Source organism: Staurois parvus, unplaced genomic scaffold (assembly GCF_062004578.1).
Source record: "Staurois parvus isolate SC_StPar_1 unplaced genomic scaffold, SC_StPar_1.0 ptg000131l, whole genome shotgun sequence".
Lineage (NCBI taxonomy): Eukaryota > Metazoa > Chordata > Amphibia > Anura > Ranidae > Staurois > Staurois parvus.
Genome location: NW_028317927.1, coordinates 13,421,070 through 13,443,145, shown reverse-complemented (window position 1 = coordinate 13,443,145; position 22,076 = coordinate 13,421,070). Strand labels below are relative to the sequence as shown.

Sequence of the window (22,076 nt, the reverse complement as noted above, 5' to 3'; positions counted from 1 at the left end):
GAGATGAAGTACAAAACTTGAAGGAGATTGTGATCTCAGACAAGCTGAAAACCAGGTCAAGTGGCAAACAGGAACGGTACAAAAACAGGTGGAGGTCAGGGACAGCAGCAGATTGTAATAATGATCAGAGGCAAGCCAAGTCAGTAATGGGTATCATATACTGCAGCAAGAAATTAGGAGCAAGGTCATGAGAACAGCCTAGAAATAGAGTCAAGTCTATGCTCAATCATCTTGCTAAAGCTGAGCACTTAGGGTAACTGTTCACAGGTGCAGGTGGGTAATTCTATGTAGTATAACAAAAACCACTAGATGGAGCAGGTGCACGCTTGTGGAACACTCAGGTGTATAATTAACCTAAACTGCCAGATGGTTCAGGTTGTGAAACACTCAAGATGGAACACAGGAAGCACAAGATCCCAGCGGGGCTGAAAGATTTATGTGAGTAACACAGAAGCTGGGAGAACTGGGTTTTCTATGTTCTTCCAACTTTTATCTTTATGCCCACTTAACCGACCTTCTGGTTTCGATACTTTCAAATCACTTACCTGGACCAATGTGTAGACAGTCAAGTTCAACTTTTCTCTGAGTTTCCTGGTTGGTGTCTAAGAAAGTACTGGTCCAGTAGGTCAGTTTAAACATCAAGCAACTAGCATTTCAAAGAAGTGGTCTGCAATTACAGCCCCTTAATTTCTCTCTTAACATGTTTGCAAAGTCCTTTTGTTCCATATTTTAACTTGTCTTTACAATAGGGTGATCCAATGTTGTTACTAAACTAAAGTGCATTGTTTGAAGTTAAAACTCCAAATGAATTTCAATTTCATGGTATAACAGTTAACCTAATTCTTTCATGTGCCTTTTAAAAAGAGACCTTTTACATTTTTAGAAGCGTTCTTGTTCGAATTTATGTCTGATCATAAATATACCCAAAAAGATACTGACATATTTTCATTTAATTAGATTTTGAAAACATAAAAGGATTTCCAAGCCTTGCAAATTTATGCAAATACATTCTGTGAATAATTATAGAAATCGAGGTGTCATAAATTCATACTTGTACACAAAGATTGCTGTTCAGTGCTAGTTTTAGGAGTGTTCCTCTGGGGACAAGATAAAGGACAACAAAATAGGAGGCTTTAAAAAGGTAAGATTTTTTCAATTTTTTTTATCAATTTACTTTTAAGCTGAACATTACTCATTTTAAAAATGCTACCATGTATAGTTTTTTGGCAGAAGAGACTATATATTTGGAAATGGAGCGCTACTCCTTACTGGGACTGCTAAATTTAACTGGTTCTTCCCCAAACAGCACAAATACCACTAACCACCCAAGAAACAGTCCATACACTCTAGCTCCAAATAACAGCCTAGGGGTTGTTTTTTTTTGTAGTTTAAAACTGATAGGACTGGTGACAGGAGAGGGGTTAGGGCATGGGGGTCTTGGAATGGGATACTTCCAAAGAAACGCTCAGAAATAGTGCTCAGAGAACAGTCTTTTAATGGCAGTAGTTAAGAGTGAATTGTCCAAAATCCCAAATCTGAAGACCATGGGGCAAGTCTTTTGTTCTCTGGTTCATCAGCATTCAGTTCAGTGTCCAGCACTCAGTCTCAGGTACTAACTTAAAGTCACTACTCACAAGTCCCCAGTATAGTTCCCTCCTTACAGCTTCCTGGCCAGATGGCATCTCTCAGGACTGGATACCTTGTGGTTTGGTTCTGCAGTTGGTACTGAGCAAAGTCCATCTGAGCCTTATGTAATAAGACCTCTGAAGCCTTCTTGAACAGATATCCAGTCCATGGGCTGCCTGGCAGCAGCAGCCACTGCACCTATGGAACCCTTCTCTCCAGTATCTCAGACTATTTATCACACTCCAGCCCCCTTCTGTAAACTTCTCCTACAAGGATTGGCTGAAAACCTAACTATTTAGCCTGAGTGATCTGAATCTTCTGCCCTCTTGTGACAGACCCAACCGGGACATGTTTTACCAAATCAGTGTGGGATGTTTATCCTAATATATAACATTTGTGTTTATTGTTCCTGTGGGCACTGCCCCTATTTCTGGATTGTATAAAAACCTGTGTTCTGTTCAATAAAGAGCTCCAGTTTGCAATGCCCAGCTATAATACCTTGGTCCTGTGTCCCATCAGCAAGGAAACGGTTCTCTGATGGAGTCATCCAATCTGGGTGATAGATGTTCTGTCACACCTATGTTCTGGAAACATCTTCAAGAGGCAGGGGGAATCAATCAAACTCCCAGCCTGTGAGACACTGAACAGGCCAAACTAAACAATCACTGACTGAATCACTTTGATTACAAAGGAACCCAAAGGCTAAATTTGTCTAGCCACCTATGCTAGGAGGATGCTACACATATATCCTGGCCTACTAAAAAAAATTTCCAGCTCAGGTTACAATCCTGGCATTTTACAGATTAATGGAGTAAGAAAAGCCATAGATGATGCTAGTTTCTTTCCAGCAACCACGGGAGAGTACTGATCTCTCATGAGTGAAGGTGGGCATTCTAGGACATAAATGTGCCATAATGTGCAGACATCCTGTACATACTTGCACATCATGTTAAAAGCCCTAGAGGCTCTCATTAACCGATGTTCTGCTTTAGAGAGAAAATTGATGGAACTTTAAAAGTAACTTTGCACTTAGGATTTTCTCTAATAAAAGCAAGGCTGTACAGTAATTAATAAGAACAGGTCCTGAGTTTAAAAAATAAGATTTTATTATAAGAGAAACATTCTTTGTATGCAAATTGTAGCTTATGCTACAGAACTAATGGGTTTCAAAAGGCTGTATATTGATAGAGATAAATCTGTAAAAATTAGCCTAAAGCTTCATCCACTGATTAAAAAAAAAGAAGCAAAATATTATTTTACATTTTTTCATATTTACCTGCCTAGGGCTGCATTCACACCAGAGCACAGTGATTTTCAGGTATTTTGGGGTGTTTTGTTTTTAAATGTTTTTGCAAGTCTTTGTGTATGTGTATGAGCATTAAGTGTATTCACACTTCAGGCGTGTTTGTGTTAGTCAATGAAAAGCCCCAGGAGAAGAACAGTGCTTGCAGGCAGAAATAAAGCCTGGAAAAAAATCCATGAAAACTCAATGTGTACATTTTCAGGTATTCCCATTCAGATTTATGGGACCAAAGAACCTAATCCTATCTCAAAAGTAGCTCATGTAGCTTTAGGAGAGTCAGAAGTCGAACTACAGGCACCTAAGCTCCAATGTGAGCAACCACCTTCTAAATACAAGGAACTTTGTTTTTCAGCATTTTGGATCTTCTAGCTACAAAACGATCTGGTGTGAATAGGGCCTAAAAAAAGAATACAATTCTGCATAAGGTATAATAAATTATGTACAAAACTACTACACATTAAAAAAAATGTTAGGTCCTGCTAGATCACTTCAGGTTGGCCTCTTTTTTAGGTATAGCTATGTAAAACACTATAAATAAGTGCCTTTATTGTATAAAATAAATTACTACAGTGTCTTACCCTACTCTGCACATGCTCAGTTGCTATCCATTTTTAGGCACTGTGCCGAATTTGTAGAGGCCGATCTGCTGACAGCATAAAAATTTAATGCTGCTCAAAACTCTGGGCTTCAGCAAAATGGCAGCCTCTGGCAAGAAGAAACAGGAACAATGCTGGAGGCAATTTGCAGCACACACTAATATTGGTTGTTATGGCTAAAGTTCTGCATTAAGCAGATTAGCAACCCAGGGAGTGATGTGGTAGGCTACTGTTGAGGGAAGCAATTTAAGGGGTGCTGTGTTGGGCTAATTCTTGGGGCAAATTGAACTGCACTGCATCTTAATACCACAAATCAAAAATGCTATTTAATTCATTTTTAATATTCAAACACACCCATCCATCCATGTCTCCATGTTTTGCTGAGAAATAATTTTGAAAAACACCCCTTGGCATCAGGAGCGTATCTACTGCACGGAAAACAAGGCATTTTGCCTTGGATGGCATTTTTCAGGGGGGTGGCACCACTCCCAGTCAGAAGGGCAGATGCGGCTCTTTAATTAGACCTTGCAGCCGCCTACTTTACATAATTAAAGAGCCGCCTTTTCTCTCAAACAGTCAGGGTCTGAGGGCAGAGTGAGGAGAAGCAGCAGGCGGGAGGACCCCATGGAAGAAGTCACAAACACTCCGGACAGGGTAATAGAGGAGGAGGCATCTGCCGCAACTACAGCCAGGGAGGGGCCGGGCGGCTCGGCAAGGATGGCTGAAGGGTGGTGGCATGGGCCAATCGGAGACAGGGAGAGGAGGGGCATGCGGGCACAGTCCAATGAGCAAGAGTGGAGCGGAGAGAGGGTTTCCAGAAAAGGCGGGGTGGAAAGGGGAGCCGTGACATTGAGGTTGACGCAGGGCAGTGACAGAGGGGGAGTGGTAGCATGAGAGAAATAACTCTGCAGAGATGTATATAGAGAAGTGTGTATAATGTACAGAAGAGAGAGAGAGAGAGAGAGTACAGCAGGGAGAGAGAGAGGCCTGCTGACCCTGTCCTCTGCCCCGCTGACCCCATCCTCTGCACCACTGACCACTTGCTCTGCCCTACTGACCCTGTCCTTTGCCCCGCTGGCCCCATCCTATGCCACGCTGATCCCATCCCCTGTCCCACTGACCTCAAGCTCTGCCCTACTGACCCCTGTCCTATACCCTGCTGACCCCATCCTCTGCCATGCTGACCCCATCCTATGTCCCGCTGACCCCCTCCTCTGCCCCATTGGGACTTGGACGTATCATGTCTCAGGGTCTGATGAGGAAACTGCAGATGTTCGCTGTGAATGGCTGCAGCTTCCTCATCAGACCCTGAGACAAAAACGGTATATTGTGGCTGGGGTGGGAAAAATTCAGATGGACAAGGGCACCCGATTTTAGTTTCGCCTAGGGCAGCACAAAACCAAAATACATCACTAAAGAATGAATAAATATAGGTGGCGCCAGAACAATAATACTGATAATTATTATATATCAATAATAGCAGCTGCAAAATATACCCTGTAATAAGGTGCATATAAGTACAAAAATACATAGACTGCGCTAGTAAAAAAATATAAAAAAATATATTAAATTAAATAACCGTGACAAAAATATATTAAAATATAATAAATCATGTAAAACTCACCTGCGCTGTAACGATCACTGAGAACGTGCCTATGTCTTACCACTCAAAGCCCCGTCCTACTAGTTTCGTCATTTGATGTCCTCACGGAGCGTGTCTGTCTCAACTGTCTACAGATCATGGCTCCCAGAGCAGAAAAGTGTTTATGCTGGTTTATAATATGATCAGCATATTGCTCTGGTGAGTTTATTCATTTTATTCGGTGGTGGACACACTTGGTGGATTTCGTTTGAATTTTTTCATCATTACTATTATATATTTTTGTGACTTTATATGTTTGATATGATTTTGTTTTGAAATTTTTGTTTTTTGGGAGTTTTACATGATTTATTATATTTTAATATATTTTTGTCACACGGTTATTTAATTTAATATATTTTTTTAAATTTTTTTAATTGGCGCAGTCTATGTATTTTTGTACAAAATACACCACTGCCTGGCATTTCTGGCAATGGTTGTCTTGAGTAAGTGCAGATGCTTCATGTAGCATTTACTTCCTGGAATCTATCTGCCCTTAGCTTAGGCATAGGCTAAGCTGAGAACCCTCCTTCCCTACTTGGAGACTGCTGGGATGTATCAGTTGTCTAGGCATGGAAACCAGGAAGTCACTGAAGAAATAAAAAAAAACAGTTTAAAACAACTAAATATGATATATTTTTCTATCTATTTACTAATGCTAGCAGCATAAGGATTAATAGTCCATGTTCATTGACAGAGTAAAGTTCAGTTTTACGCACTGCTATGTCTCCAGGCCCTGTTCCTGTACAGTGCTCTGTGTAAAGGCACAAAACAAAATTGTACATAATTTGACAAGTTACACTAGTTACATGTTGAAAGTTATTGCACATCTTTCTTCATCAGTAAACTAACCTTGTCAGCAGCAGACATTTTAGATGTTGTATATTTCACCTGAACAAATGTATCTCTAACAAGCAGGAAAGCATATCCATGCTAAAGAACTTCATTAAGTACCTCATCCCCTTTTTTAATTTTGTAATGTGTTCATTCTACTAAATATAAATTAATGATGTGATTAGACAGGCGACACTAAATTTTCCCTTTACCTGGCAACGTGAAGCTATCACTTACTTAGGTATCCAACTACCATCCCATCTTACAGAACTGTATACAAAAAATTTTCTTCCCCTCTTACGTAACATCTCCAAAGACCTCCAGACATGGAACAAACCTTGGTTCTCGTGGTTTGGTAGAGCAGCAATTCTTAAGATGAACGTGCTCCCCAGAATATTATATTTACTACAGACAATACCAATTCAATTGCCAAACTCGTTCTTTCAATCGTATAAAACGCTCTGCTCATCCTTTCTGTGGTATAATAAACGTCCAAGAATTAGCTATGCCCAACTCACTATGCCCAAGCAGAATGGAGGTATTGGATTACCAGATATTAACCGTTATTACAGGGCTTGCCACCTAGCCAGGTTAGTAGACTGGACCACGAATCACATTCCTAAGGTCTGGGTTGGTTTGGAGGCTGATTTTTCTCAGACGCCTCTTTCTACCTCCCCATGGCTGAAAACTTCCCACGTCCCTTCTGAGTTTCGGAATCACCCACTTATAGGTCCCACATTACGCTGTAGCTCACAATTGTTCCAGAAAAAAGAACTTTCTTCCTCTCCGAGCCCTTTCACTCCGATCAAAATGAATCCAGACTTTGTTCCAGGGATGTCTCCAACATTTCTCGCTGGGTATAACCGTGAGGATAACCTGACAGTACGTCAACTCTTCAAAGATTCTAAGCTCTTATCTAGAGAAGACATTACTCGGGCGTGGCCCTCCATCACTCTAACGCCTTGGATGTATAGACAATTACACCACTTTTTGCGTAACTCCCCACATTTACAGGATTTGTCAAGATCGCTTACTGCATTTGAGAAGCTCTGCTTTACAGACTCCCCTCAGCGGCATGTAATATCTAAGATATATTCTTTTTTGGAAAGTTCCAATACCTCTCATTTGCAGAGGGCTTGTATAGCCTGGCAACGTGATCTACAAATCCCACTCTCTCCAGAGGACTGGGACCGGATTTGTGACCACATACATAAAGGTTCCATGTGTGTTTCTACACAAGAAGGCAACTACAAAGTATTTTCCAGGTGGTACAGAGTTCCATCTGTGCTTCATAAATTTGATCCTAGTATTCCTAACTTATGCTGGAGAGGTTGCCAGGCAACTGGCACTCTTTTGCATATATGGTGGGAGTGCCCGCAACTGCAGCCCTTCTGGATAAATGTTTTGGACATAATCGCACAAGTCACTACATACGCCCTAGACTTTACCCCAGCACAATGTCTACTCCATCATTCCTCTCTTCCTGTGAAGACCTATCGTAAGTCGCTTGCTTTACACATGATAAATGCGGCAAAACAGTGTATTCCTGTTCATTGGCGATCAGACCATATTCCCACCATGCGAGAGTGGATTCTTAGGATCAATAAGATCGCGGAAATGGAGGAGCTGATCTCAGTGGCGAAAGAACACCCCGAGCGATTCAGGAAGACATGGGCATGTTGGACTCACTTCCTATCTACTGAGACTTATCATGGCTTAATGAAGGAATGAGCGAGAAGATTTGGTAAACTGGAGAACCTCTAGAACTTTCACCCCAGGAATAATTCCTTTACTGGACTTTAAAGAGATTATAACCTTAATTTAAGACAGCATCTGTTATAACCAGGCCGATACTATGTGATGTGTTTGGTTTAGTTATACTTATTTAATTCTAATCCCCAACTCCCCCCCCCCCCCCTTTTTTTTTTTTTTTTTTTCTCTCCCCCTATTTATATGTCTTCCTTGTCCCACTCCTCCTCACTCTGATATTACTTCCCATACTCCTTTTCCATTTCCACTCGAGTCTCTTTCTTTTCTTTTCTTTCTCGTTTTAGCAACCCTTTTTCTCATATTCTAAATAGCAATATTATTTACAAGGATCAGAACACTTCTAGATGTACAAGTGTGATAATACTTTAGAAAACTAACCCACGATTTTTGGATACGGATATGGCAGACATATGTGCCTTGAGATAATTCGTTTGTCTTGCGCCTCATAGTCTTGCTGCTTGAGCTCTCTCTACATAGAGTCTAATGTATACCATATTTATCGAACATTACAGATGGTAAATATTATTGTTATGGTTATACTTTTTGCATATGCTTTATTGTGGGAATTGGATGCATGTTGCTCTAAAATCTATTCTAACGTCCTATTCCCGTCTGCGATACGGGAGAACATATATGAAGATGTGCACGGACTGCGATCCGTATCTGTCTATGATCTGTTTTGTCTTTCTTACTTCAATAAAACTTTTTTTGGAATAAAAAAATATAAATTAATGATCCCAATTCCTCCAGTTTATCCAGCTGATGCCCTTGGAATACTGAATCTTCAGACCGAGAAATGACCCAGGCTGACAACTTTTGTGTTTGGTCTAAGCAGAGGGGATAAGTACAAAGATATTCACTAAAAATCTCTAATGGCTTTTTATACTGAACTTTCCTGCAGCTGTCTCAGGCTCAAGAAAGAGCCAGGTGAATACTAGAACGAGGAGGATGGTGCCACTTTGCCTGCAGATATGAGTTATTGGGCAGCTTTACATTCACCAGAATTACTTCAACTACATAAAGGAAAGCTGATGGTGAGCTTGTTTTGAACCATTTGATTGTGACTGTGTACAGTATACAGTCAAAGGGATCATACTTTTTGACAGTCAAATGTTTGGAAGGAATCACTCACACACATAATATGATGCACTGAGGTATTTCATATAAATCGTGAGCAGGCTTCTTAATACAACAGAGCAACCAGTCTTGGGCACTTGGTACAACAGCACAGTGAATAATCAGGTTCAGCATGTCAAAACACATTTGGCTACTGTTCCTTGGTGGAATACTGGAGGAATGATTTCAGCAATCTACTTGCTAACGGAGTGTGACCACCCTTTACCACACCCTATGGGTGTCTTCTCACCTGCTCTGGTGGACCCCACTAAACAAAAGTAGGCCAAATGTGCTTATATGCATGTACCGTTTGTATGTCTCACAACCCTCCAAACATATGGTTCACCGATCTCCCAAGGATGAGGATGGTATAAAAAAAAGAATAAAAACCAATAGTGCAGACCTGGAGCTCTGAGCCTTTGAGAAAGCCGTTTATGGTGCAAACATGTCAGGCGGGCAATGATGTCATCATGCTGGATGAAGACGGAATGCCAAGTATGGATGCACTATTTTTTTGTTTTATGCTTTTTTATCTTCATCCTTGGGAGATCAGTGAACCACATTTTTGGAGGACTGTGGTACATGCATATAAGCGCATTTGACCTCCATTTGTTTAGTGGGGTCCACCAGACCAGGTGAGAAGACACCCACAATGTGTGGTGAAAGTGATCGTGTCTTAAGTAAATATTTCTTGGAAGCTTTGGAATATGAAAGAATTGTGAAGGTGATCGGGATTGTCACTGGAAGACTGGATGTTGTATGGGACTCTCAGATTGGACTTTTTTGTTATTTAAACTTTATGGTCTGTTGGAAAAGTGAAAGATACATATGAATATGCTGCTTTGCTTTACATGATTATTTGCATACTTTTGATTGTATTCACTGGTATAAATGTTATTTTAGGTACAATTACTAGAGGGAGCATTTCACCTGTTTAGTCTGTACCTGTTAAACATTGGGCACTTGACCACATGAAGGTTTTACCCCCTTCGAGACCAGGCCATTTTTTGCTATTTAACACAGCATAGCTACTTTAACTGGTAATTGTGCAGTCATGCAACGTTGTACCCAAATTAAATCTATATCATTTAGGGCTCAAATAGGGCTTTCTTTTTGGTGGTATTTGACCACCACTGGGTTTTTTTATGTTTTATTATATAAACAAAAAAAGACCAAAAATGTTGTAAAACTAAACATTATTTTTTACTTTCTGCTATAAAACATATCCAATAAAAAATAAAAAAAAATGTGTTCATAAATTTAGGCCAAAATGTGTTCTGCTTTTTTTTGGTGAAAAAAAATTCCCAATAAGTGTATATTGATTAGTTTGTGTGAAATACAAAGTGTCTACAAACTATGGTGTGTGTATATGTATGTGTGTGTGTAATATACATATGTGTATATATATATATACAGGTGAAACTCTAAAAATTAGAATATCGTGCAAAAGTTAATTTATTTCAGTAATGCAACTTAAAAGGTGAAGCTAATATATGAGATAGACTCATTACATGCAAAGCAAGATAGTTCAAGCCGTGATTTGTCATAATTGTGATGATTATGGCTTACAGCTCATGAAAACCACAAATCCACAATCTCAGAAAATTAGAATATTGTGAAAAGGTGCAATATTCTCAGCTCAGTGTCCCACTCTAAGCAGCTAATTAAGCCATAACACCTGCAAAGGGTTCCTGAGCCTTTAAATGGTCTCTCAGTCTGTTTCAGTAGGAATCACAATCATGGGAAAGACTGCTGACCTGACAGTTGTGCAGAAAACCATCCTTGACACCCTCCATAAAGGAGGGAAAGCCTCAAAAGGTAATTGCAAAAGAAGTTGGATGTTCCCAAAGTGCTGTATCAAAGCACATTAATAGAAAGTTATGTGGAAGGGAAAAGTGTGGAAGAAAAAGCTGCTCAAGCAACAGGGATGACCGCAGCCTGGAGAGGAGTGTCAGGAAAAGGCCATTCAAAAGTGTTGGGGACTTTCACAAGGAGTGGACTGAGGCAGGAGTCAGTGCATCAAGAGCCACCACACACAGACGGATCCTGGACATGGGCTTCAAATGTCGTATTCCTCTTGTCAAGCTGCTCCTGAACAACAAACAACATCAGAAGCGTCTTACCTGGGCTAAAGAAAAACAGACCTGGTCTGTTGCTCAGTGGTCCAAAGTCTTCTGGATGAGAGCAACTTTTGCATCTCATTTAGAAACCAAGGACCCAGAGTATGGAGGAAGAATGGAGAGGCACACACTGCAAGATGCTTGAAGTCCAGTGTGAAGTTTCCATAGTCTGTGTTGATTTGGGGAGCCATGTCATCTGCTGGTGTTGGTCCACTGTGCTTCATTAAGTCCAGGGTCAACACAGCCGTTTACCAGGAGATTTTGGAGCACTTCCTGCTTCCTTCCGCAGACGAGCTTTATGGAGATGCTGACTTAATTTTCCAGCAGGACTTGGCATCTGCCCACACTGCCAAAAGCACCAAAAGCTGGTTCAATGACCGTGGGGTTACTGTGCTTGATTGGCCAGAAAACTCGCCTGACCTGAACCCCATAGATAATCTATGGGGCATTGCCAAGAGAAAGATGAGAGACATGAGACTGAACAATGCAGAAGAGCTGTAGGCCGCTATTGAAACATCCTGGTCTTCCATAACACCTCAGCAGTGCCACAGGCTGATAGCTTCCATGCCACGCTGCATTGAGGCAGTAATTGCTGCAAAAGGGGCCCAAACCAAGTACTGAGTACATATGCATGCTTATACTTTTCAGAGGTCCGATATTGTTCTATATACAATCCTTGTTTTATTGATTGCATGTAATATTCTAATTTTCTGAGATTGTGGATTTGTGGTTTTCATGAGCTGTAAGCCATAATCATCACAATTATGACAAATCACGGCTTGAACTATCTTGCTTTGCATGTAATGAGCCTATCTCATATATTAGTTTCACCTTTTAAGTTGCATTACTGAAATAAATTAACTTTTGCACGATATTCTAATTTTTCGAGTTTCACCTGTGTGTGTGTGTGTGTATATGTATGTGTATGTGTGTGTGTGTGTGTGTGTATATATATATATATATATATATATATATATATATATGAATTTTTCTTTATTATTTGGTACTGCTCACCCCCCCTCATAATACGGAAGTTCAGTAAGTAAATGTATTAAATATTTTTTGTATAGTCTATCAACATTAAAGCAGTTAACAGGGATGGAAAGGGCCCCTGATATGTTAATTGGACGTTCCATATTACTGCAAGGTCTGCTTGAATTATTCTGTTTGCCACTGAGACTCTTACATTCGATTATGACAAGTGAGGACAACAATAGCATGAAGAAGCTTGCAATATGGCCCACCACACTTTACACCACTATTAGGCTCCATGCACACTGGGCGTTTTAATAACACTGGTAGCGTTAGCTGTGTAAAGTCACGCTAAACGCACATTAAAAAAAGTCCAAAAACACTGGTTTGATGTGTTTTACCGTGTTAGAGCATTTTTACAGCTAAAAAAACTCCTCTGGAAACCCACTAGTTCTGTTTTTTTTTTCAGCCGAAAAGCGCTGATTACAGTCTATGTGTGCATGGACACATAGGATAACATGCTGGGGAGTTTACTGGCTGTAGAAAAAAACACCAAAAACAGCCGCTGTAAAAACACCCAGTGTGCATGAGGACTTAGAGTTAATCTTTCAGGACAAGGTTAATTAAAAAGCCCCCTTGGAGTACAGGAAGGGTCTCCAGAGAAGTCAGTCTCATTATTAACATGAAAGAGGAGCGCTACCTGTATATGCATTTTTCAAACAACATGGTTGGTGATAATATGCTGTATATGTAAAGTGATAAACGTATCATGTATGGGCCCTACCACAAAGAATTACATTTTCATTTTCAAGCCAACAAAGGAATCAAATAAGGTGGATACACATATGTCCACAAAAAAAATCTTTACATTTAGTTTTCCTTTTGCTGAATATTTTTTCAATCTCTGCTGCAGCTAGCACAAATTGCTGTCTGTTACATTAAGATTAATGGCTTGTCTCAGCACTGCTATATATGTATTATCCTTCAGCCCTCAGACATCAGGAAAAAAAATGTTTATCATTATATTTTACTGGAGCAAGTGCAAAGTTTAACCTCAATCAAACAAGACAGAAAACTATGGGACAGCAGAAAACTACCTGAAATAGAAAAAGAGCACAGAATCTGAATGTGTGTCATATTTCTGTTCTCTTGAATGCACATGAAGCAGCTGCCAGTAGTTTATATCACAAAATGTACAATCTGCACAGCATTAATATTTTTTTCCATATTCTGCCTAATAATGATATATAGACATTAATACGTATACATACTGTATGTAACAGACAAGTTCAAGTAACATTTTGTTCTCATAAATCTTTTTAATAGATTGTGTAGGCAATATATGAAAATATCCTAAATAGTTTGCATAGGGTTGTTCTTTGTGTCCTGAGCCATGTGTTTCTCAGCAATGTTTCTAAAATCCAAATTTCTATACTGTATCTCTCTAGGTCTGGCAATCTAACGACACTTCTATCCCTGCTGCTGGCATTGATGCAATAAGGTTTCCTGAAGGCAAATAGGCTATTCAATTTGCAAGGGAATTTCTGCAGAGCTTAGTGAATGAGATGAAATTTCACTTTGCAAAGAATATCCAATCATGTGCAAGGAATATTAAAAAATGCTTTTTTTTTTCTTGCACATGATTGGATAATGGAAGTCACTTGAGCGTCACCTCATAAACTAAGCTCTGGGGAAAATTCTCTTGCAAAGTGAATAGTCTATTTTCCTTTTTTAAATGAACCCTGATGTGTGTTAAATGTGTACAAACTAGTGCATGAATAGCTTTTACGATTAGATCATATTGGGCTACTTCCTTATACTGTTTATCAAAATATTTTTAAAATGGCATTTTTGCTTGTTTTAAACATCAGGTATTTATTTTTTATCTGTACCTGATGATTTTCCATTATATTTCAAAACTTTTTCCTGTCCTTTTGACACTTTGGGTCATATTTATAAAACAGTGTATGTGGCTATCCCCAAACATTCACAGGAGATGAATCAATCACTGTAATTGAAAATGCATGCACCTGGAGGATTCACCTGCAGTGAATAAATGGTAAATGTAAGATTCAGTGCTTTAAATTTTGCCCCTTTAAATTTCACTCTTTTAGATCTGATGAAAGAAATGCAAGTTACCAAAATATGTGGATGTCTACCTATAAATATGAAAAATAAATTACCATCATTTTTTTACAACAGAAAAACCTAACTATTTACAAAATTTACAAAAAAACACCAAAAACTTTGGCTGGAAGTGCACTTCAGCTGCTGGGGATACTATATATTTAAATGTTTAATCCAATTATCACTCTAGAAAAACACACTATGTATAATCAATGCTTCTTAAGCAGGTCCCTGGACTTTTGGGCTCTGCATTGCTTTGTGGGAGTAATGAACAAAACACTGAGCTTCGCTGTTTTCACTTTGGAAGTGAATGTTAATGTTTAAAACCGTTTTATAAGCAATTATACATTGTGGTCTATGAAGGTATAGATAATAAAATATTAAAAAAGAGAGGAGATTGGATCCCCTGTCAGTTTGTATTGCTGTCTGTGCCCCTGTTAAGGAGATTCACCCTCTTTATTGGTCCTGTTTACCATTAATATTGAAAGTAAAAGAAACACCCACATTTTGGGTTGTCCCTAGAGATGTAAAGGAGGAAATCTTCTAATGGGGACACTAGTTATGGTGACCTGGGGTCCCCAAGGAATTCCCTTAATTTGCAGGGATTTCCTCGCATTTCCTGTGTAGCTGTGGGACTGGAAGTGAAAGCTCTGCAATGGGACACAGATGGCAAAAAAAATCTGACAAGGGTTATAACCCTCCCTTACTCTATCCAAAATGGAATCAAACGTTTTACCTATAGTTCTACTTTAAAGGAGGCCTGTACTGGGGAATTATGGTGGTTGTCGACCTTACCTTCAGAAAATATTGGTTCCATGGTTGTCATTTTGACTTTACTCTTACAGAAAATGATGCCAGAGACAGCCAGTCAAATAGCATAATAACAAGGAGCTCAACAATGACAGCCTCTCAGTGCAGGCTTCCTTTAGGTAATGAGCTATGCAAATCAGTTGTGATGAATTAATTAACATTTTACTTGTTACCAACACTTTGTTTACAGTGAACATACTATATAAAACAAGTTGCATACAGAAGGAAAACTTGTCAGAAAACTGATCTCTTGACTTGCAGCCAGGAAATCTTTAAAATGCCCCAAGCACATACTGTATGTAGCCAGGTGGTGGACTACAGAAACATGGAGAATGGGACATTATCCTCTTTACAGTCAGTTTTACTTTCACTTTATACTGTTATGCTGGATGTTGTGTTGCACTCCAGTCAGCAGAAGGAGGGAAATAGCCAAGAAAGCTTTTGTATAACTAAAGGGAACACTGCGGATAATGGGAAATTAAGTCTTGGACATCAACCATAGAATGGGACTCTTGAAACTTTACACTACAGCTCTCATATGACACTGAGGGAGAGTGGCGTAATTGCTTTTACCGGACTGCACTGAAAACTTCTTCCTCTTGGCAGTGCAGGAGTCCATGTGAGCACATCAGCCTGTGTGCACACATCTCTGCATTAGACTAGACTGGTGGTGACAGGAGCTTGAGGCCTAATTGCGGTGACACTGAAGCTGCACTGCACAGACCGCAGCAATTAAATCAATCCCACCCTTGCTGCAGGAAGATTTAAATAATCTCTTACTCTCCCCTTCACTTCTGATCACCTGAGCCATTTTTGCAAAGGAAAAAGAAACCCCTTTTTCCTACAGCAGGAGTCTTCAGCTGTACCAGGAAGACTGGTGAGAGGGTGCACTGCCAGATACTTGAACAATGATATCAGAGACTGAATCACTGGAAGCAGAACAATTACTACACAGCACCTAAACTGTATGCTGGTTCACCAAGTCTGTTGTTAAAGGCAGGGGCGGACTGACCATTTGGAAACTCGGGCACTGCCCGAGGGCCTGGGGTCAGTAGGGGGCCCCATGAGATGCCCTTGGTACCTTTTTCATAGGCTTTTTTGAGTTTTGGCAAGGATACAGGGGCCCCATGATCCCCTATTGCCCGGGGGCCCCATGAGTTGTCAGTCCACCCCTGGTTAAAGGATAAGTTCACCTTTTAGATGTTCCAGCCATTTTTAGGGTGGAACATGTAACATGTTCCAGCATCTGCACTCCGCACCCCTGATTACCCCCCGCCCTGTGACAACAGAAGGGGAAGCCTATCCCTACACCTACTGTCACAATTTGAAAACAGCATGGCTGTGCGAGGCTCTGCTCACATGGCCGTAAATGTTCACATCCTGTAAATGGATATACTACAAGTACCATCAGCCATTTAGCTTTTGGTTCTCAATGAACTACGAGGGCGCTGGTGAGCGCTCTTGTAGTTAATTGATCTTCTTGCTCTCAAGTAAATGCCTGCTCGTATGAGGTATGGGCAGATAGCTATCCTGAAAGCCTGCAGCAGCCTAAATAGCACCCGTGATCTACTGATCGTGGGTGGAATGCTTTGCAGGCTTCTTAAAAAAAATAAATACACATTTTTTTACCTGCAAAAAATGTGCATTTATTTTTTCTTTACAAAAAGTGAACTTAGCCTTTAAGTGCACCAACTCTGCTGTGGGCCCCAACAATAGCCGGCAGAAGAACACCGTAAAGGACTGCTCCTAAAAAGTCATTTTAACCCCCCCATCTACTACTTCCATCTAGTTAGCCTAGGGCTAGCATAGTAACCCTTAATGCACTTTTGCAGCATAGTTTCATGAATGCAATACTTTTACCAACTTTACTGTCCATTGCTGCACTTAGTTGATCTTGCTACTGTCTATGCTAATTCTGGTGCATAGATGTATAATGTTATCCTAATGTTATACGTACTGCGGACTACTGATCATACCATATGTTGTTGTACTACAGCTATTGCTAATCCACTTTCATGCCTTTATTGTTACCAATCATAATGAGTGACAATATACTTGCTTTTACGAATTCATTTGGTCTCTGTTTCTTGACCCAGCATCATTATTCTGTACCTGGTAATGCCTTCAGTGATTTATGTGATATTGCAAGCTTTGTTCACTTAACATTGTGTGGTAAAGAACAGAGAACCCATACTATTCAGTGGCTCCTGCTGGGATAGCGCTACATGTAGATATTTGAAATGAATGATACGGCCTTTAAGCTATATTTTCTACACCTTATGTGCCCATCCATAATTTAGTGCATGTTGGGTTAGTTTTAAGGTTAGACTTATAATCAGTGTTCTAAATGTAAAGGTCTCCTATGCAGTCCATGAGTCTTTCAATTGACCACACATTACAAATGGGACTAATTTACTAAAGGTTCTCTAGCTAAATAATATAGACTTAGGCAAAATCAATACTTTCTGTCAGTGTGCTGGAAAAGAAGATAGTGCCTTCTGGCAGTGTTGCCATGGAACTGATCCCATACACCAGGCAGGCAGTAACTGAAGAAGAGGCATCACTGCTTTTCCCATTTTAATGCAGAAATCAAAGGGATGTAAATAAACTGGAGTAAAGGATATAGAGGAATAGATATGACTTAAATGTTTGGCATAACAAAGCCTTTTTATTGCTAAATCCACAAAACCATACCAAATTAGTGACACTCTGACATACAATCCATTCTTTTTTTACATTGTACAGTAGATATACGTATGTTCCATTAGGTGAGTCTAATGAGAAACTGAGGTAGGCTCTGCCCAGGGGCATTTTCTGAAAGCAGTGCACCTGTGTGCAAGATAATAATTTGGGCCCTCCTGCTTGAGAAAAAGAAAGTGGCAAAAACTGGATGTGGTTTCAGTGTGCTGAATATTTGCTTTTGCTTAAAGGGAAGCAAAATGCAGGGGTTCAGTAGGTGGAGTTCAGGGATCAGTAGAAAGTGTTGCAGTTCAGATTTCAGTAGTAAGTGGCCCTCTGTCCCAAAAGACAGCCCCCCCGAACAGCTTACCATTCTTCCTGGATTGTTTTGAAGCTGTTTCTCTCTCTTTCTCCTTCTTTCTCAACCATTTAGCATCATGTCTTTCAATGCTATTGTCCGCAGCCCTGGGTCTGGTAAGCTGTGCTAGAAGAATTGTGATTGGCCATAGCTGTGGCCAGTCAAAGTCCTTCTCCCAACAGGGACCCGCCCCCAGAATTAGACCAGCACTGATCTTCTCCCTGAGTTCAGACATGACTCTGAAGGTGCCCAAGCTATCCCCCTGGGAAGTTGTCATAGCCACACCGCAGCCACACATATGCAAGGGGCGTGCTGTGGGGTGGGGAATGCCTCAGCTGCCTATAGTAAGCTGTCAGGTTTGGGAGCTTTCGGGTGGCATAGCTCAGGTGGATTCAGACTGTGTCCAACATGCCTGAGCCCATGCCAGCTACACCAAAAGGATCTTTATTGCAGCTGTGAGTGGCAATGTCAGCTGCAGCAAAGGCATACAATGAAATTTCCCCATTGTTGTGAAATGTGTTAGAGCACAGTGCCCCCCCCCCCCCCGAGGTCCATGTGTATATCACACATTGCACTCATGGAGGATACTCCACTGGTCCTACTACTGCAAAGACACCCATAATTCTCACAGAGATATCTTCCTTTCTATGGCTAATCTAAGTGATTGTGTACAAGGTCATTTCCCATACAAGTCAATAGGAATGCAAAAGCAGTTTCAAACAATTATATGCAGCTTAGAATGAGATCAGAAGGAGGTCACAAGGGATTCGATAGCATTTCAAAGTGATCCTAGCATGCATGTGTTTTAGTGCGGCGGGTTGGAGATTACTTTATGCAATTCTCATACAGCTAAGTCTGCATCATTAGGAGGAAAGAAATGTATACTCTGTGTGTATGTGTGTATGTATATATATATATATATATATATATATATATATATATATATTACAGTTGTGTTCAAAATAATAGCAGTGTGTTGAAAAAAGTGAATAAAGCTCAAAATCCTTCTAATAGCTTTTATTTCCATACACACAAATGCATTGGGAACACTACACATTCTATTCCAAATCAAAACATGAAGAAAAATATATCACATTTGTGTTGTTCCTCTAAAAAAATTGAAGAAGTGAATATGTTCAAAAAAATAGCAGTGTTTGTATTCTTCTTTACAAACTCAAACATTCACTATATAAACTGAAAATGTTTGAAGATTTTGCTTTCCTTTGAATCAATTAATATTTAGTTGTATAAGCACTGTTTCTGAGAACTGCTGTACATCTGTGTTGCATGGAGTCAACCAACTTCTGGCACCTGTGAACAGGTATTCCAGCCCAGGATGATTGGACTACATTCCACAGTTCTTCTCTATTTCTTGGTTTTGCCTCAGAAACTGCATTTTTGATGTCACCCCACAAGTTTTCTATTGGATTAAGATCCGGGGATTGGGCTGACCACTCCATAACGTCTTGTTGGTCTGGATCCAAGATGTTGCACGTTTATTGGTATGTTTGGGGTCGTTGTCTTGTTGGAACACCCATTTCAAGGGCATTTCCTCTTCAGCATAAGGCAGCATGACCTCTTCAAGTATTCTGATGTATTCAAACTGATCCATGATCCCTGGTATGCGATAAATAGGCCCAACACCGTAGTATGAGAAACATCCCCATATCATGATGCTTGCGCAACCATGCTTCACTGTCTTCACAGTGTACTGTGGCTTGAATTCAGTGTTTGAATGACCTCACTAATAGAACTCCACACTGCTATTATTTTGAACATGCCCCTTTTCAATTAGTGATTCAATTACACAGAATCAGCAGCATACATGTCATGACTGTTGGATCTGTTGGATTTCTATTACTCTACTACACCTGCTAGTAAATTATTTGCCATGTAGAAATATCATTTCTACCAAAAACAGTGATTGATCAGGTTAGTGATGTCTGACTGCTATTATTTTGAACACAACTATATATACAGTAAAGGAAATAAGCATTTGATCCCCTGCTGGTTTTGAATGTTTGCCCACTCACAAAGAAATGATCAGTCTAAAAATTGATTGGTAGGTGTATTGTAACACTGAGAGACAGAATAGCAACAAAAAACTCAAAAGAAATGCATGTCTAACAAATTATGCACTGATTTGCATGTTCATGAGGGAAATAACTATATTTGATCCCCTACCATTCAGCAGGATTTCTGGCTATCACATGTCTTTCATACAGGTAACATGCTGAGATTATTCTCATTTTGTTACCTGTATAAAAGACACCTGTCCACAGGAGCAATCAAACAATCAGATTCCAAACTCTCCACCATGGCAAAGACCAAAGATCTGTCCAAGGATGTCAGGGACAAGATTGTAGACCTACACAAGGCTGGACTGGGCTACAAAACTATCGCCAAGCAGCTTAGTGAGAACGTGCCAACAGTTGGTGCAATCATTCGCAAATGGAAGAAACACAAAACAACTGTCAGTCTCCCTAGGTCTGGTGCACCATGCAAGATCTCACCTCATGGAGTGTCAATAATCATGAGAATAGTGAGGAATCATCCCAGAACTACACATAAGGATCTTTTCAATGATCTCCAGGCAGCTGGGACCACAGTCACCAAGAAAACAATTGATAATGACAAGGATTGAAATCCTGCAGTGCCAGCAAGGTCCCTCTGCTCAAGAAAGCACATGTCCAGGCCCGTCTGAAGTTTGCCACTGAACATCTGAATGATGCAGAGGAGGACTGGTTGAAAGTGTTGTGCTCAGATGAGACCAAAATCAAGCTCTTTGGCATCAACTTAACTCGCCGTGTTTGGAGGAGGAGGAATGCTGCCTATGACCCCAAGAACACCATCCCAACTGTTAAACATTGTGGTGGAAACATTCTGCTTTGGGGGGGTTTTTCTGCTAAGGGGACAGGACAACTGCATTGCATCAAAGGGATGATGGACGGGGCAATGTACCGTCAAATCTTGGATGAGAACCTTCTTCCCTCAGCCAGAGCATTGAAAATGGGTCGTGGATGGGTGTTCCAGCATAACAATGACCCAAAACACATGGTCAAGGCAACAAAGGAGTGGCTCAAGAAGAAGCACATTAAGGTCCTGGAGAGGCCTAGCCAGTCTCCAGACCTTAATACAATTGAAAATCTGTGGAGGGAGCTGAAAGTTCGAGTTGCCAAATGTCAGCCACCAAACCTTAATGACTTGGAGAGGATCTGCCAAGAGGAGTCGGCCAAAATCCCTCCTGAGATGTGTGCAAACCTGGTGGCCAACTACAAGAAACGTCTGACCTCTGTGAATGCCAACAAGGGATTTGCCACCAAGTACTAAGTCATGTTTTGTGAAGGGGATCAAATACTTATTCCCCTCATGAACATGCAAATCAGTGCATTATTTGTTAGACATGCATTTCTTTTGAATTTTTTGTTGCTATTCTGTCTCTCAGTGTTATAATACACCTACCATTCAATTTCATTTCTTTGTGAGTGGGCAAACATTCAAAATCAGCAGGGGATCATATACTTATTTCCTTCACTGTATATATATTAATTGAGTATACAAAACTATCACAGCTTGAACTGCTAAAAATCTCTCACAGGGGTAGTTAGAGGCCAGGCCAACCACTGAAGTTCCCATGCAGGACTATAATTGCTTATGAGATACACTACTGCAATTAAAAATGACACAAAGTTTTCATATAATATATAAAGTTATAGTTGATACATGAAGACTGTCCATACAATCAATATAAATCATTCTGTAGAAGATGGATCATATAGGGAAAACTGTGTTCCTGAGTGACTTGCTTATGGGGATATAAGTATATATCCTCAGTTTTTTTTTTTTTTCGCCAACTGTGTCCCATTGCGGAGGTTTTCCTTAACTCCCTGTCACATAGCCAAACAGGAAGTGAGAGGAAATCCCTTCAAATTAAAGGAATTCCTTGGTGACCCCCAGGTCACTTTAACTAGTGTCCCCATTGGAAGATTTCACTTTTCTGGGGAACAAACCAAAATTTGGGATTTTCTTTGACTTTCACTTTCAGTGATAATGGTAAACAGGACAAATAGAGGGGGTGAATTTCCTTAACGGGGGCTCTACTTTAAACATCTATATTTTTCTCTTT

The 22,076-nt window shown here is 40.2% G+C and overlaps 1 long non-coding RNA gene across 1 annotated transcript in view; it reads left to right on the top strand.

Moving 5' to 3' along the window:
• Positions 1-1,074: 1,074 nt before the first annotated feature.
• The window catches only part of LOC149466405 (uncharacterized), a 144,122-nt gene continuing 123,120 nt past the window's right edge, over positions 1,075-22,076 (top strand). The window contains exon 1 of the long non-coding RNA XR_016312095.1: positions 1,075-1,141. This is a non-coding gene — a long non-coding RNA (uncharacterized LOC149466405). The remainder of the gene's footprint in view (positions 1,142-22,076) is intronic.